Genomic DNA, 7,999 nt, shown 5'->3' on the forward strand with positions numbered 1-7,999 from the left:
TCTGCTGTGGACGGATTCACCCACAAGAACATGTTTTAAAAAAGCCAATATCACTTTAGGTGTTTAATATTTATTTTTAAGTTTTATTTTGAAGGTTTTCAGCAGCCTTTACTTTGGAACTACTTTTTCTCCACCGTTGAACCAACGTATTCCTACGCACGTGTCACTTCAAACAGGGTCATGAATGCAGAAATGTTGTTTTGGTACTTGAGTAAAAGATGTGAGGACTTCTTCCACCGCTGGAAACATCTGGACTGTCAGGAAAGGTTCAAACGACCTGATGAAGACGAGAAACCAAACCAGAGAAACTCACGTCTGATGTCTGATTAAATAATGTGACACCTGGAACATTTGGTGCTATTGAACATCTACAGCCAGCAGCTGCTTAGCTTAGCTTAGCTTAGCTTAGCTTAGCTTAGCTTAGCTCAGCTCCACAGAGACTGGAATCCCATTTGTTGAATGTGTAAAAACCCAACAACATGTGTGTTTGTTATTCGTGTGACAGACGAGCAGCCGAGACTCTCGTCACCTCCGGACGAAGTAAATGTGGAGCTGAAGGTCAGAAACAGCAGCTCTATATTTAAGATTAGCTCTGCTGCTTGAAACGCCTCCGCCCTGTTCCCGCCCTGATCCCGCCCTGTTCCCGCCTCACACGTCCATCTGTGGTCCAAACCTCCTGTAACCAGCGCTCAGCCCTCTGCAGGTCCTCCTCCTCCTCCTCCTCCTCCTCCTCCATCTCCATCTTCCTCCCTCGCTCTCTCTGTTTTGACTCGACCTGTCAAACGTCTCAAAACAACACGAGGCCCGGTGGCGGGTGGCGAGTGGCGAGCTGATGCATCAGAGGAAACGAGGCTTCTCCAGTTTGAGCTGGTTTCTGTCTCACACCTGGACTCACACCCAGAGCCACTGTTTCTACCCTTTAATGTGGAACTCTGGTTTTTATCAACGTTAATTTAATTATGATTCTGTCTTCCAACGATTATGAAAACAAGATAATCGAGATAAAAACGATTATTAATTTGTGCCGGATTCTGTTTCACAAACAAAATTCATCCCCTCATCCACTTCCTGGTTACGTCGCGTCGTACGTTAGCGACGTACGCAGGAGTTCGTCATCTTCAGAGACGTTTCTATAAACAGTCAGGAGAGACCACGCCCAGATATCTTTACCTTATATCACGTATAAAAGAAAATATCACATTATCTTCTCAACACAGAATCATGATCCGCGATACGCGTGACGTACGAAACGTCTGCGCACCAGACCTGTCACTTTTTATTCGTGTGTTCGTTGGAACGTGGGGTGAAAAGTTGGAGCTGCGATCACCTGTTGGAAACGTAGCAGGAGTCTCTCTAAGAGCATCAGACCGTCGGTTGGTGACATCGTTAATAAGAAGAGAGTCGAACGAAGTCGGACTGTCGCTTCCTTGTTTTACCTCGCTACAGCTTCTAGTTGAAAGGTGAGGGAGCTCCCTCCTGTTGTCTGTCCTGCTGTGTGTTCTGTGTCACTGAAGCACTTTGGGACTTTGGACGTTTTATTGAGAGCGAGGTAGAAGTGACAGAAAGAAAACGACGAGTTAATGCCGCCGTTAGAAATGACACGTTTGATTTCCGGAGGAACAGAAATGAAGCAACAGACATGACGACGTGATGCCGTGTTTTAAGATTCACAGCAAGAACCTGAAGCGCTTCCTCATATCAGCACAGTCCATAGGAAGCAGCTGTGGTAAAGGAATCTGTGTGTGTGTGTGTGTGTGTGTGTGTGTGTGTGTGTGTGTTGTGTAACGTTGGCAGTGAACACTGTGTTCAGACAGGATCACTGCATCTGTTTACAGAGACCTGCAGATTAGGTCAGACCTCACACTTCAAATAGAGACTAATCCAACACACACACACTTACACACACACACACATACACACACACACACACACACACACACACACACACACACACTGAGCCCTGCGGGAACATTAAAGTCAGCGACTTAATCCTCCGAGTTCAAATAGAAACACTTAGAATCAGAGTTGTAATCATGGCGATGGTCTGTGTGTGTGTGTTTATGTCACACACACACACACACACACACATTATATTTCCTCTGTGCTCCACTTGTTTCTTCTCTCAGCAGAATTTACATGTTCAACCTGTTTCTTTTTTCTCATTATTGATTATTGGTTAAAGCCCCTCGTTTACTCCTCTTCACGTGGATCTATATGGATGAGGTGCAGCGCTCGCGCCGCGGCGGCAGGGCGGCGCCATCGAGCAGAACTTGAACTTGAAGCTGAGTTTGATGTTGATGCTGTTTGACGTGTCGCTGCCTCCTCGCTCGCACAGAGCGCTTCACTCCCATTAACAATGCATGGAGAGAGAGAGAGCGTGTGTGTGTGTGTGTGTGTGCATGCGTGCATGTGTGCGTGTGTGTGTGTGTTAGTGTGTGTGTGTGTGTGTGTGTGTGTGCGTGTGTGCGTGCGTGCGTGCGTGCGTGCGTGCGTGCGTCAAACTGTTTGGCTTCAGTATTTGATCCTACAGTTTGTTAGTGTTGTACTTCCTGTTGTATATGTATAAACAGTGTTTATATGGATTCTAGTTTGTTTGTTTGTTTGTTCATCAGCAGATTAACACTAAATGTCCTGAACCGATTTGACCCAGACTTGGTGGAGGGGTGTGTCCTGGTCCAGGGACAAACTCAATACATTTTGGTGCTGATCCGATTTAAGTGGCAGATCCAGGAATGTTTTTTTTTTATCATTCTCATTGTGACATTTCTTCACATTTTCTTTAATTTCTCTGATAATAATATTTGGATCTTGTTTTTAAAAATCAGATGTATTAATGGTGCGGACAAACATGTCTCTCAGTCTCCAGTTTTAGGTCTCAGCTGGGTTAGCTTAGCTGTTAGCGGACAGCCCTGAAAGAAGAGACGGAGCTGAGGACGCGGATGACGCTTCAACGCTCTCAGAAAAGTTTACATTTGTAAAATCACAGTCACGTCGCCATCACATGACTTTGTAGGTGAGTTTCCATTAATGTGATTAACCCGAATTCAAAAAAACGAGGAATGCAAACACGTGAATTTTCAGAAAAACTCTCCTGCAGCTGAGAGCGGTGACTGCTTCATTGTGACATCACAAAGTTCCAGAAGTCCTGACGGCTGGTTTTAAGGCTCAGTTTCTGAATACAGGCTGTGTGCATTTCTCTGTGGACTGAGGCTTTGATACTTTCACAGTATTAATATAGAAGCTAGAGCTGATCTATAATCACACTACACATGGACACAGACCTTTATATGATATGGAGCTTTAATAAATTGATCATATTGAATCGATGCAACAAGAGGAGAAATAGACGTCGGTCTGTTTTTGGCCCCGAGCAGAAAAATAAATAGAAACATTTTCGCTTGTCAAGTAAAATTAGTTCACTGAGCAAAAATCAAGTGAAAGTCAATAACAGTTTGTTTCCAATGTTCATTATGATAACCGTGCTTTGTGTGTGTGTGTGTGTGTCTGTCTGTCTGTCTGTCTGTCTGTCTGTCTGTCTGTCTGTCTGTCTGTCTGTCTGTCTGTCTGTCTGTCTGTCTGTCTGTCTGTCTGTCTGTCTGTCTGTCTGTCTGTCTGTCTGTCTGTCTGTCTGTCTGTCTGTCTGTCTGTCTGTCTGTCTGTCTGTCTGTCTGTCTGTCTGTGTGTGTGTGTGTGTGTGTGTGTGTGTGTGTGTGTGTGTGTGTGTGAACAATAGGTGAAGTATCGACTGGATGGATGGATGGGCAGATGGAGTTGGGTGGTTGGTCGGTTTAGCAGGAACACTCAAAGGGCAGCAGGGTTAGCTGTGTTTCCATACAACAGCAAACTGCTAGAGGGCGGAGAGGGGGATGGTGTGTGTGTGTGTGTGTGTGTGTGTGTGTGTGTGTGAGTAAGAGGATGGAGAGAAGGGGTAAACAAGGCCCAGGGGTCAGAAACACGAACATGTGACCTGAATATCGCTGGTTTGAAGGTCGGGCTGAACGTCTGGGAAACAGCAGGAGGAGACAAGACGACGAAGAGACTGTTTGTTTGTTTGTTTGTTTGTTTGTTTGTTTGTTTGTTTGTTTGTTTGTTTTCTTTTGTCTCAGAAAAACAAACACGTTTCCTAAGACGCGGATGTTTTCTGCGAAGAGCTGGAGATAATTTGTGTGAACGCAGGTGAAGCACCTCAGAGACTCAGAGCCGTCTGATCAGCTTATTGATCCCTTCACTGTCACTTCTCTGCATCTGGTTCTGAAGAGAGTCGACCAGAAGATCCACTGGAACCGGTACCAACCAGTCTGACACCAGTCTGATGAAGTCAATACAAAACCTGTTAGCCTGTTAGCTTAGCTGCTTGTTTATTTATTTTTTTTTTCCCTCCATCCTGAACGACCATCAACCCTCTGATACGACCCACAGGAGTGTTTCCTGAAGTGGCGTCCCTACAGGCGGCAGGCGCACCGGACCTGGGTTGTCATGGTTACAATAATAACCGAGAGCAGTGTAACCTACCGTCGTCGCCACGGTTACTATCATAACGCTCACCGCTTGGTCAGGTTCAGGAAAAGATGGTGATTTGGGTTTAAATAAGTAACTTCCTCGACATTAGACGATCTTTGTTGCCATGGTTACGACATAAACAGCTGGTTTCACACGGGAATTGAACACTCTGCTCTCCTGTGTCACATTCATCTCTCCACCTCCTCCTGACGTGGACTCTCTCTTTATTCTGCGTCAGCGACACTTTCCCCTTCGCTCCTGTCATCATCACTACGACCACTAGATGTCACCTAGCAACAAAACCTAACTATGACGTCATCGCAACTTCCTGCACATTATTATTGTTGTTGTTGTTGTTTATGAACCTACAGTTTCTTATTGTTTCTGTCTGTTAGCCAACAAAGCTAACATCATGACAAGAATACAGAGAAAACTCAACGTCAAAAATCATGTCGTTATATAAACAAATGACACTAAACAGCTAGCATGTGGCTAATGCTAACGTGCTAACAAAGCCTAGCCTCTTTGTGGTCTGGATGACTGAAGGACTGAGGCTCATAGAAGATGCATGACCTGCTCCTGTGGTGACATCTGGGTGAACTGTAGGATTGTGGGTACTGTAGTCATCTAGCACCGAGTCTGTCCACTTCAGTGACTTTAGGGTTTTATTATATTTAACACTTCTGAGCTGTGGCGTCCATCTTGTTCATGTTGTGTCTGTTTCGTTGTAGATCTGTGATTGGTCCGAGAGAGAGAGAGAGAGGACAGAGGTGCCTCCTTTAACACACACACACACACACACACACACACACACACACCCAAACACACACACCCACCCAGCAGCCATTGGGGTTAGTCAAGGGTGGCAATAAGTGTCTGTGTTTGGGTTGCTGGATGATTGTCTATGAGCAGTTTTGTGTGTGTGTGTGTGTGTGTGTGTGTGTTTGTGTGTGTGTGAGAGATGCTCATGCGGAGCGACAGGCAGGTCTCCAGGTCACTCTCTGGGACGTCTCAGGGCCCCGGTCAGTCCTGGCCGCCCGCCAAACTGTCTCCCTCCCCGTGCCAGCGGCAGCAACAACGGCGGCCCCTCCGTCCCAACACCTACACACACACACACAATTGCTGCAGATTTTTTAAAATACAAATACATTCAAGTGTTTCTTTTATGAATCATACACAACAGACTGTAACACGTATGTTCATGTACAGCTGCTTCTAAATAATTTTCTCCATTTAATGGACAAAAGATCAACTTGTTCTGAAGCTGTAACTTTTATTTCACTTTGTTCTCTTTGTTGTTTTTGTCATAGTCGTTGTTTTACATGTTTATATCAGTTTATATCACTAGGATCATTTGTCCATTAGAGAAATATCAACAACAATAAAACAAACTTATGCAGTCAGTAAATTTTTAATTGTAATTAGAAATAAAATGATACAAAATAAAAGTGGCTGGAACCCTAATGGATAAACAGTCAGTGTCAGAAAAACTTTAAAATGTCTTTTATTACAAAATGCAGGAAGATAAAAGTTACAGAAAATATCATTTAATGGTTAAAGATCAGATGATAATCATTTTCTATGTTTTATAATCAATTTTATTATTATTATTTTAATGTGGGGATATGATCATTTTAGCACAAAGTAGTTCCATGATTTTATCTTAGTTTAATAAATGAGAGGATTTAACAATGAGGAAAACATTCATACGCTCACATGGAGGTTTTTATATTGTCATTTACACACACACACACACACACACACACACACACACACACACACACACACAGTCAGCCATTAAGACATTCCTCTTCATGCTGAAACTGTCGTCCCTGGGCCTCTTTCTTGCTTTTGTGTCAGAGCCACACACACACACACACGGTCTTCTGTGTGTGTGTGTGTGTGTGTGTGAGAGAGAGTGTGAGAGTGTCTGTGTTTGGACCACCCCTCTGTGTGTCTTCAGTCTGTGGTGGAGCGGCAGCAGCAGACTGGAGGGACTTCGGACCGAGCGGCACCAGCTAATCCAGACAAGAGCTGCTCTCTGATTGGCTGAAGGAAAAAAGCGCATCACGACCTGAGGACGCAGATTTAACCCCGGAGGTAAGACACAAACTCTGACCCTCAAACCATGCAGCATGTGAACTGTTGATTTAAACTACTGTCCCATGATGCATTGCACCAGAAGGTGGAGGCAGCATTCAAATTATTACACAACCTGTGCTCTGTGTGGAAGCATCATCCTTCTCCTCAGAGCCAATCAGAATCCGCCGACGTCCTGAAGGTGACGTGGTGGGAGTATGTTGTTATTTATTGTCTTCTGTGCCGCTGTTTGTTGTCATGGCAACACAAACAGCTGACAATCAATCAATCAATCAGTAAATGGAGGGGAAGCAGCTCATTACTCATTTAGCAGATGAAACAAGATGAAGAAGTAGTTCTCCTGTATTCTAACTTGTATACTACAAACAGTTATTAAAGATATAATAACTTTTATTTGTGTTAAACTTTTCAACACAACTTTAACATTTTATCAATATAAAAACAAACCAACATTAAACAAACACAGAAAAACTAATAAATAACAAGGATTTTTAGCAGTTGACCTGTAAGTTTTTACCCTCATGAGAAATACTGGCGATTTAATCATTTATAAAATGCTTCAAAAGCAACTTTCCTATAAAAATGTAAAAGTAAATTTACAGTAAGACGTCGAGCAGGAAATGATTCAGTGGAAATGAGAAACAGGAAACAGGGAACTGTGAAGTTTGACAGCAGGAAGTGAGTTCGTTGGTTTTCATCAGTGGCTGTTTCCTGCTCATGTGTTGTAAAGTGCTGTAAGGTGTTGTAAAGTGCTGTAAAGTGCTGTAAGGTGTTGTAAAGTGATGATGTGTAAAGACAACAACACAAACAGGTTGTAAATGTTTCTGGAGGTTCGGAGGGAAACGTTCTTCCTGATGAAACTACGGTGAGAAACATTTGTTGAGAGTTTAGAGCTGAGAGTTTGATTTTCATATTAACATGATAGGGTTAATAACTGGTGAATGAATTACAGCATATTACTGTGGGCCGTGTGTGTGTGTGTGTGTGTGTGTGTGTGTCACCTGGCTCTGCTGATGGGATTAACCTTAATGGGAGTTTTGAGATTAACCTTCCAAACATGACGGTTCTCCAGGTTCCAGCAGAGAGGTGTTTGAATAGATCTGCCCGTGTGTGTGTGTGTGTGTGTGTGTGTGTGTGTGTGTGTGTGTGTGTGTGTGTGTGTGTGTGTAGAGCTTGCGGCAGCTCTCGAACGCTCTCTTGTTCAGAGCTTTTAACTTCAAGCGTCACAAAACATTGAACAACAGGTGCGTCGTGTTTTAGGTGCGTCGTGTTTTAGCGTCCCCCTGGAAACACTTCCTGTTGTTTTGTTGTGAGCGTTTGTCAGGCTGATGAAGATGTTTCTGAACTTCTGCTTTGAGCTCTCAGGGCCACCGTACTCTTGACTTTCAGAGTAAAATCC

The sequence above is a fragment of the Seriola dumerili genome, unplaced genomic scaffold, assembly GCF_002260705.1.
Source record: "Seriola dumerili isolate Sdu_G_001 unplaced genomic scaffold, Sdu_1.0 BDQW01000120.1, whole genome shotgun sequence".
Taxonomy (NCBI): Eukaryota; Metazoa; Chordata; class Actinopteri; order Carangiformes; family Carangidae; genus Seriola; species Seriola dumerili.